Consider the following 11,691-nt stretch of genomic DNA (forward strand, 5'->3'; position numbering starts at 1 on the left):
TATATGTATGTATATATTTATATATATATATATATATATATATATATATATATATATATATATATATATATATATATATATATATATGAGTTTTTTAATGTGCGTATGTATATTTTTCAGTTGGTACATTTTAACAATGTATACCGTATTATAGTAGAAGAAAAAATATCCTCATATATTATGGATTCTAAGTTTTAAAGTTAAGAATATTTAAATAATTTTCATTCTCAAAAGTAAAAAAGAAAAGAAAAGAAACCTCCAAATCCTTACACGCCTCTCTCATTTCTTCTTCTTTCATCTCTCTCATTCCAACCTTTTCTCTATCATCCTATGGTAGATCCAACTGAAAAAAAAAATTAGAAATACTCGTCGTTAAATAATTTACCTTTATAAAGAGTTGAGTCATTGGCATATTCGCCTTTAGGCAAAGGTTCATTCAAGATTTCTTCAATTTCATCATCTTCACTAACCTCTCTGATTTCATCATCTTCAAATGTTGAATCGTCATCTCCTAAAAAACCTTTAGATTCCATTAACAATTCCTTCAAATGTTATTATGCTTGTGAAAATTAGATAAAATTAGAGAAGACAAATTATAAAATGAAAACTCATTATAAAATCATTTTTTATAAGAAATTGTTTAATAGCGAGTGTTTCTAATTTCTTTTAGACGAATTACCAATTCCTTCATATGTCATTATGCTTGTGAAAATTAGATAAAATTAGATAAGACAAAAATTATAAAATGAAAACTCATTATAAAATCATTTTTTTGTAAGAAATTGCTTAACAGCATGTGTTTCTGATTTTTTTTTTTAATTGGGGTTACAGTAGAGATGATAGAGAAAAGGTTGGAGTGAGAGAGATGAAAGAGAAAGGATTGAGAGAAAAGAGAGAGGTGAGTAAGGGTTCGAGGGTTTCTTCTTTTCTTTTTAGAATGAAAATTAATTAAATATCCTTGACTTTAAAACTTAAAATCCATAATATATGAAGGTATTTTTATCTACTATAATCCAATACACATTATCAAAATGTACCAACTGAAAAATAGACGTACGCGCCTTATATATATATGTATGTATGTATACATATATATATGTATATATATGTATACATATATACGTATACATATATACATATATACATACGTATACATGTATACGTATGTATACGTATATATGTATACATATATGTATACATATATATACATATATATGTATACATATATATACATATATATATATATATACATATATGTATACATATATATACATATATATGTATACATATATATACATATATATATATGTATACATATATGTATACATATATATACGTATACATATATACTATATATGTATATATGTATACATGTATGTATGTATACATATATGTATACATGTATACGTATGTATATATGTATACATATATACGTATATATATACATATATACGTATATATATACATATATACGTATATATATACATATATACATAATAAAAAATAATAAATATTTTTAAGTTTATAATTAAGTTTTGAATAAAACTAACCTTAAAATTTGTAGGTTTAGAAAATCAATATCTTTATAAAAATATAAATAACAAGCTTTGTAAAAATTTAAAAGGATAAAATATGTGCAATTTCTTTACTATACTCATCAAATATTTTTTATCATGTAATTTTATTCCCTCTCCATATGTGTAATTTTGTGGTAGAATATCTGGAGTATTGCAAACTTAAGCTTGACTTTCGCAATGAAATTCTCTCTCCATATGTTCTTGATCTGTTAATGTTTGAGTGAGTTAATTATGCATATCTGAATTTTTTTTTAAGAAGGTTGGGAGTGGTTGGAAGAGAGAAGAATGGAAGGAGGATGAAGGAAGAGGAGAATGGCGTGAGAGGAAGAGAGTGACACGTTGAAAGTATTTAGATACGTCAGCCCACCACCTCTGCAGAAAGTTAACTCCGTTAACAAAATTTGATGGCAGAGGCTTAATTGATTGAAATTAGCAGTTATAAGGACTCAATTGGAGAACTTTAAAAGAAGGGGACCAAATTGAGAATACCTAACAAAAATAGGGATGCCTAAATGGTTTAAACCATTTTTTAACTGAATTGTAAATTATCCCTCTCATGAAGCCTTGGACATATATGTTGTGTATTTTAATGGTTCTTTTACATCTCACTAATCTTTTTAATCAAAATATAAATTATATATATAAATAGATGACAAAAATTATGTTAAAAGGTAGTAATATTCTAAATAAAATAAGTTGTGAAAAAAATATTAGCTAAATGTATTTAAAAGTATGTACTTAAAAATACAATTTCTATTACACAATTCATTTAAAAATATTTATTATTTATTTGATTATTTAATAAATATCCGTAAAAAGATATTTATAGTCTTTTTTATACGTAGACATTTATAAATATCTACAAATATTTATACATTATTTTTAAAAAATTAAAATATATTAATTTAAAACTAAATCTGTAATATATAAATTTTGATGAAAAAAATTAATTTGACCTTTCTAAAATAAAATTTTAAATAAATTGTGTCAAAATATATATTTTAAAAAATTAATATTTTACAAGATAACTTAAAATTTTTTAGATCTAAATAAAAAGTAAAAATATAATGTATAAAAATTGAAGATATAACTGAAGGTATTTTAAGAAAAAGAATACTGTAATTATAATAATGTGTAAAAAATGAAGATATAAAAGAAAAGGTATAACCATTCTCTCAATCTATCAAACAAATTAAGATAGTACAGTTAATTGTAGTTAACTGAACCGAAAATTTAGTATGTTCAGTTTTTAAAAACTGAACCATAAAACAATATATTTAAATTATAGTAAAAATGGTTCAATTCTTTTTAATATAATATAGTACAATTAACTGCAGTACAATACAGTTCAATATTTTTTGTCTAGTCCTACTAATAGCGGATTACTTCATAGCTTTATGTGAGAGATATAACATATTGTTATCAAACATAACCTTAGTTACCATTTAGTGAAACACTGCATCTCTTATTGACCCAATTTGAGGAGTCTTCAACCTCCTTTCTCACTTCATATTTGTTCCAGATTTTACCCTCCTTCTCATAGTTTTATCTTCATTTTAGTTCTCAACCTTGCACAACACTTTATAAGAATAAGAACAAGTTTGTTCTATGTATCTCAACTTTTAGCAATCCACAACAGTTCTATACTAATCACTTTCAAACTATAGCAAAATATGCTTAGCTCTATTATGATGAAGCAATACCCTAATCCAAATATCACACAACTTGCAAATAACCACCTACATGTAAAGAACAGTAACTTACTATCTGATCACATGTTTCATGTTTCATATATAACACATCTTTTACTATCGACAAGATTCCTCTATTAAGTAAATTATTATGTGTTGTTAGTAAATGGAATTGCATTTTTCTATCTAAACATACTTTACTGTAGAATCATTCTTTTTATAAAGAAGTTAAACTTACTACCAAATTTAATACTATTATATTCACACACACATATATCAAAGAAGGTGAATAGTTTCTTGAATTATAATTTTATCTCAAGACTTGGTGTATTCAGATTTTTATTTTAGTCTTTAATTTTTAGTCTCATCTCGTCTGTAACCCAATAATATTTATTAATTACTTGATTAATAAACTAAAAAGTATATAAAAAATGCATTTAATAAATAGAAAATGAAGTTAGAAATTAAAAAATCCTTTTAAAACTAAAATACAATCCTATAGCCAATCATATAAAAGTTTTGTTTTGAATAATTGAATGTATTAGATTAGAATAATATAATATTGATGTCTCCAATTATAGCTTATGCTAACGCTGTAGCAACCTTTCAATTATATGATAGCGTGGTGAGGAAGCATAGCACCGAATTCAGCAGGTTGAATCTATAAATTGATGGCTGAGTTAATTGATGCTTAAGAAGCAGATGAGAGTAGTGGTAGTATAAGATAGGAAATTTGTGTGTGATTATAAAATCAGCAAATCATAGATTTGAGTGCTATATTTAGAGATGGTTCTCAGAACATCACTGGCAGAAAGAGCAACAATGGTGTAAAATAAGGTGATGATAGTAACACTTATTATATTACCAATAATAACTTTGGTCGTAGCCCTGCTAAAAAGAAAACCCCACCCACAAATATAACTTCTGATATGACTTTAGATAAACGTATGGATCCTTACACAAGTATTGGACGTACTATCACCGGAAACGAAAGCAGCAGAAGTAATAGTAAGGTGACATGTATTGTCAGGCTTAATGCAACTTTTTAAATTATGTAAATTCTTAACTTTTTTTTGTTAGACAATTTTGACATGACATCTATGTTCTGTATAATTTTCGTTCTTGTAATCATGTTTATTGTCTTTTTGTACTATTACATTTATTGCATGTCATTGCTAATGTCTATTCATTTGAGTGTTTTTACTCTTTGCTTTTGAATTTTATTTGGTCAATCTGGTTGTGACTCTGTTGTTCTCATTGTTCATAAACTGTGGAGGAGCTGACAGGGAATTGTTCATATCCATCTTTTCCCCATTTAAATAACTTTTTTATAAATATTAAACTTATCTATCTTTTCTTCTTGAAAGAAACCATTGTTTGAAACCCAATTGCCATTAATTGATGAAAACTATTTTTTAGTTTAAGTTGGTTTTTAGGTTGATTTGGACAATTACATCTATGCATACTAACCTGAAATATTATTCATCCCAAGCTATATATACGGGGTTTACCTCATTGCAATATATCATATTTTCCTCCTTGTAAACTTTCCTTTTTTATAAAAAGGAGAGAAAAACATGACAATTTTTTTGTTATAATTTTGGAATTCACTTAATTTCTCTTTATCATCAAGGAGTATTGCATCATGTTCATGCTAATCTTTATTTATTGTTGCATGTAGAAGATGTTCCAATATCTGTTTTGCATATTCAGTATCCTGAATGATCTATATATCCATTCAAGCTCAATTTTGATTAAAGTCTACATGATGGATGTTATTGTCATGTTTTTATAAACACATAACTTGTAAAGGAAACAATTGATACCAGTGCTACAATAGAGTGCAAGCCAAACACTGATTATGTTTATTCTTTTGCATTTTTTAAGTAGTTTATGATTGATTCATGTAATGCATCAACTGTAAAAGATAATCCGTTCTTATTATTTGACAATTTGATATTGTTTTTTGACAATTTGGTAGTTGTGTTTGACTCTTATCAATTATATAAAACTTCTAGTTATTGGATGCAGATGTAGGATCATTTAATTATTTTTAAGAAGTCATAAAGTTACAAACGAATTTTTCGTATGTAATTTCATACGGATTTTTTGGTATGTAATTTTTGTATGTAATTACATATGGATTTTTCTGTATGTAATTACATACAGATTTTTTTGGGAGGTAATTACATATAGATATTTTTGTATGTAATTATATATGAATTTTTCAATATATAATTAAATATTGATTTTTTCGTATGTTATTAAATACAAATTTTTCTGTATATAATTTCTGTATGTAATTACATACAAATTTTTTCGTATGTAATTTTGTCTACGATCATTTTATATATGAATTTTTATCCATATGTAATTTGTATGTAACACTATTTTACATATGGATTTTTGAAGTTACATACAAATTTTGATCATAAGTAACAACAACTTTTCTTGTATTATATGATGTGGTTTGGTGGTAGGACTAAGTTCATAGATTGGATTGTGTGTATTAGCTACACGTAAAAGTAAAGGTATTGGTTCATAAGCAAAATAATGAATCATAGTTGGATAAATTATTTACGCATAACAAATGAGTACGAGAGTGAAGTAAACCAATTTCTTGAATTTGCAAAGATGAATGTTTTAGACAATAATGGAAGATTTTATTTCCCGTGTACATTGATTGTTTGAATGAGTGAAAATTACCAACTAATGTTATTTGAGATCATGTTCTTTATTATGGATTCCTACAGAGCTACACAAAGTAGACTTCACATGATGAATTAATAAACATCCCATGTGTAACTTGTTACCAAAAGGAAGCATTGGTTCTTTGAAGTAACTTTGATGATAATGCAAGTGAAGACTTGAAGAACCTATACTGTAAAGGTTAAGTAGAAATCCTCTCTATAGGAATCATTTTACTTTCTTAAGAACTTAGAAGGTTTCTTAATTTAGTGATTTATTACGATAATAATCGATTATTATAGGGGATAATCGATTATCACAAGCAAAAGTGGAAAAGGATTTGTCGCTACAATAACCGATTATAACAGGAGATAATTGATTATGACTACAAGTATAATATTGTACGGGGTTTGACAATAATCGATTATCACGTTTTTCAAAACTCATAATGACATGAAATAATCGATTATCACTAGTAGTTAGAAGATGTCTTTTAAATTTTTGATCTTGTATGAATCTTTTCACTCTCTGTGTGTGAAAAGAGAACTAAGCCATTTGAGAATACAGAAAAATCTTAAAACTTTATTTTTGAAGTATATATAACATAAAATACTCTTTCACTTTACGTATATACGATTGATGGATTAGCTTTATTTGACTACCGTACATTGTGACATAAGAAGAACCGCAAATATTTTTGAAAAGTGGAAGGAATAGAAAAACAAGTGATCCAAAGTGTCAAACTTTACACTATGTTCGTTTGAAGGTAATTTCCTGTTCACGATAATTAGAGCGGATGGATTTGTGAGAGAAGTGGCGTTCCTTTGCGCTGATTTGCAGTGATTTGCAAAGAAAGAAAAGCAACAATTTGCAAGATTTTACTATGCAATTCATCTCACTATTTTGATGTGATTTGCGATGATTTAGGCATAAAAGACTAATATGCCCTGTACTATTTCATCAATTCCACGACAAAATTCTCCCTTCCATAATATAAATAAAGAAAAATATTTTCTTCTTCAGTTAAATAATCGATTCCCAACCATGTGATTAAGCCACCGGCGTCACCCAGTCCATTTCCGCCACCACGCATGCGTCGTCGTTTTCCGCCCCTATCAGTCCTGTTCTTTCAGGTCATCTTCAACTTCTCTCCTCTATGTTAGATCCTCGCAGAACAACATTCCCGGCGAGATAGGTCCCGATACCATTCTATTCGAGGTTGAAGCCGTGTGATTAAGTTGAAGATAAAGAGAGTGGTTAATGGATGAGGAAGAACGCGGTTAGTGATGAGAAGCAACTGCATGGAGATGAGGAAAGCTTGAAGCAGCGGTTGAAGAAGAGATTTTCATGGGCATGTATTCGGTTCCACAGAATCCGTATCTGGTTCCAACATTTAGAAGAAGTTTCAAAGAAGGCGTATTCGGTTACGAACTTAGGGTATCCGGTTCCAGGCAATGTTTATTCGATTTTGCGCCGCTGTCAACATGCATGGGCTGATGCGGTTAACATGTTCTTGGCCTCCATGGAAGCAATGATGGCTTTGGGGTTGAGGAGAAGGCCGCAGAGGATGGAGGAAGCAGCCACCATTGGTCGATGAGGTCGATGATGATGAAGAACAAGCTCTTCGGCATGGTGGAGGATCAACTATGATACCATGGTCGTTGGAGCATTGGAACAGTGTTCGAAGGTGGAGGAGATGATTGATGGCCGTGATGTCTTTCCATGGTTGATGGTGTGCACTGTAAGATGCAGAGGTCCATCCGGCAGTAATGCAGCAGCCCGAGATCCAGTGATTGGTATGTAAGGGTGAGCTTGAGAAATTGGGTTTCATTGGAGGAGAAAAGAATGAAAGGAAGAGAGGTAACTAATGAGTGGTATGTCTCTGTAGATGGGAGAGAGAAGATATCAAGTGCGTGATGATAGAAGAAGAAGAAGTGGGTTTCATTGTAATATTAATGATAATAATTAATAATATTAATAATAATAACTAATAATAATAATAATTAATAANATTAATGATAATAATTAATAATAATGATAATAGTTAATAATAGTAATAATAATAATTAATAATAATCATAATAATGATTTTTTTCTCTGTATAATAATAATAATAATAATAATAATAATAATAATAATAATAATAATAATAATAATAATAATAATAATAATAATAATAGTTATTACTATTATTATTATTATTATTTCAATTTACTAAATTATTATTTTTTTATATTTTAAAAATTAATTTTTATTTTTTTTCTCCTTATAAACATTTTTACAATTAAATATAACATTAATAATTATCATTTTATATTATTTTAATACTTAGGGGCATTTTGGTAATCTTTAATTTCTATTAATTAAACAAATTTTTTAAAATTGTCACATCAATCAAATCCTACACTAATTCTCACAAACTTCACCCTCAAATCCACCCTCAATTACCCACAAATCCACTCAAAGAAACAACAAAAAAATTATCCTCAAATCCACTCAAATCTATTCAAATCATCTCCCTCAAATCATTTCCTTCAGATCATCCAAAAGAACACACCCTTAGTAAGGAGAATGGTTAAAGTTGTTAAATAGTTAGGTGATATGTCAAATCAATTAACTACTCTAAAAATCCTTTCATTTGAGGAGAAGAATGATTATATTTCAACGAATATTTCTATCAAAAATTCAAGAAGATTTAAAAGATAAAACCTTCCCCTGTTTCGGTTACGTTTTAAGAAAGGCTTAAATCCTTAATTGGTCTCCGTGTTAAGAGGGAATTTTCAGTTTAGTACCCGCTTTTAAAAGTGTATACATTGGTCCCCATGTTTTGCAATTTGTGTCAATTTAGTCCCTTTGAACCATCAATTTGGCTTGAAAATTGCAAGTGGACAAGTCATTTTGAGTTGCAACATGTTTATTAACTGTTTGAACGTTTGAACATCTTCCAATTGCTGTTACAAACTTGTTTGAAGTGTCATTAATTCACTAAATTGACACAAATTGCAAGACATAAGGACCTAATGTATACACTTTTAAAAGCGGGTACTAAACTAACTTTTAAAAGTGGGTACTAAATTGAAAATTTTCTCCTAACATAGAGACCAATTAAGGATTTAAGCCTTTAAAAAAAGATAAGAAAAGAACCCCTTCTGTTTCATTCACTTTTTTTTTTTTTTTTTTTAACTCATACTGCATCATGCACAATTCGTTTCGTCACGTATAACTTACTTTCCAAGTTCATTGTCTATCTTTTTTTTTTCCACTTCCAGGCCCACCCAACCATGCATCCAATGAAAAGAACTTCTTTTTGTGTATTTGTGTGTATAGTAACCGTGGAATGAAAAGAAGCATGACCATTTTTGGTTTGGCTATGGTTTTTTTGGTGTTGGCAAAAGGAAATTTTTGTGTATTTGTGTGTATATTTAATTAAAATGATATTTGTAATATTATGCGAAAAGATTCAACAAAAGGAAGAAGATCATTGTAACGAGTGGAAGAATTGCATTGACTTTTGGCAAGTGTAGTGGTGGTTTTCATCCTATATTAATGTTGGATTGCCAAACACGTAAAAAACCATATTAATAAGTAATAAAAATACTAAACATGTGCAGTGTTAAGGAAGTTGATTTGATTATTTGATGGCTATAAAAGGAAAGGTGAAAGTGTGTGGAATATGCAGAGATTGAAGAAAAGATAGATATGTATAAGAAATTGATGATTTTGGGTTTTCTGATTGCTATTTCTTTCTCCGTGACGATGGAGGGAGCACTCGCAGCACGACACCTCATGCAAGGTCTCTCCGATTTTCCCACTATCAACGAGCTCTGCGCCTTTGGATTTCCCGTTCAACGATGTCCTCCTCCTCCACCAGGAGGAGGTACAAGCAGCACTGCCCCCTAAATTAAAGGAAACTTGTGCCCTAATCTCCATTTCATTTCTCCCTTTCATCATCTCCTTCCTTTCATCTTTAATAAATGATTAGGGCATTCTTATAAATAATATATATTTTATGTTTTACTTCTTTAAACATAGCATTTTAAAATAATAAGATAAGATTAAAGTAGAAGAGAAAGGAATGTAAGAGAAGGTATTGTATTGATCTCGTAGCAAACCTTTATGTTTATCATATGGAGGAGATTTATATATAAGCTAGTTTTAAACCCACGTTTACACACGGTTAGATGTTGGTTTGTGTGTTTCTTTTAAAATAGAATTAGAAACCAGTAAACAATAATAAAAAAATTTAAGTTTATAATTAAGTTTTGAATAAAATCAAAATAATTTATAGGTTTAGAGACTTAACATGTTTATAAAAAATAATAAAATTGTAAAACTATAAATGATAAAACATGTGCAAAAATAGAGTAAACTCTCTAAAAGTAAAAATGACATGTACAAATATGAAGTTGACTATCTAAAAATATAAATTAATGTAGGAATAGAATGAGATAATGTGAATTGTTAAACTCATCTAATCAATACATTAATAAACTCGTTCAATATGTGGTGTTAGACTCATGACTCATCTAATATGTTTTGTTATACCCATTTAATTAATATATAGACACACTTACCTAACAAGATTATGTCACAAAAAAAAATTCTCAATAATAAAGATAAATATATAAATTAGGTTAATAACATCTTACTAAATAAAAGTAAATACAAGAGTAAATATAATGGAAGAGGTTAGGAACACCTTACAGGAGTAAAATAAGTTTTGATAACAAAAGACAAATAAATATTAGAATAATTATAAATGAAACATCTACAATATATATATATATATATATATATATATATATATATATATATATATATATATATATATATATATATATATATATATATATATATATATTACAATTACCTCAACACAACTTGTTCAAGTATAATTACATTTATCAATAGATTGAATAATTTTTTTAAACTATTTCAAAATCTTATCAATAGAGATTTTTCTTTTTTGAAATGATAAAAAGAATGGAAATTGAAAAGAATGAGGAAGAAAGATTGATGAATACAACTACAAAAACTCTTTTTGTTTCACTTCTCCTTTATCATATAAAATATTTATATTATTATTATATTATTTACATTCACAAGCATGTAATAGTAAAACTATCATTAATTCACTATTAAATATTATGAAAGTATTTTTTAATCATTCAGGATGTCCTTTTTTTTTTCATAGAATCTCAATTTTTTCTCTTTCTTTTTCGTTTTCTCAATTGGGTCCCAATATTCAAAAAATTGCAACAATTAGACCCCTGCCGTTAAATTAGGCCCAACGACGTTAGTATGTTGTTGACGTGGCACACTGGACTGACTTTTTTTCTCCACGTCAGTTCTATTGTTATTAAATGTTAATTTTTAAATCGTAATTCTCACTGACTATTTTCCTAAATTGAAATTTAGATCTGGAACCCTAATTTTAATCTTTTTCCCTAAATCAATTTGGGAATTTTTCTTATCCTTCACGACAGACCCTGGGTGGGTCATTTTGTCACGCCACAAGGAGAGTTTTCTCTCCTTTCCCGTTCCAGGGAGGTCGCGGGTTGGAAATAGGAGATACCCTTTCTTCTTCTTCTTTTTCGGGGTCTGCTTGTAGGGGAACCATTCTCCTTCCCTTTCGTTTTGTTTCTTTCATCTTGTGCAAAGGAAGATGGACTTGTGGCGGTGAGAATTGATGGCACTATGGAGGCATGGCTCAAGCAGTGTTCTTGCCTTCAATT

Source organism: Vigna radiata, chromosome 7, assembly GCF_000741045.1.
Source record: "Vigna radiata var. radiata cultivar VC1973A chromosome 7, Vradiata_ver6, whole genome shotgun sequence".
NCBI classification, from domain to species: Eukaryota; Viridiplantae; Streptophyta; class Magnoliopsida; order Fabales; family Fabaceae; genus Vigna; species Vigna radiata.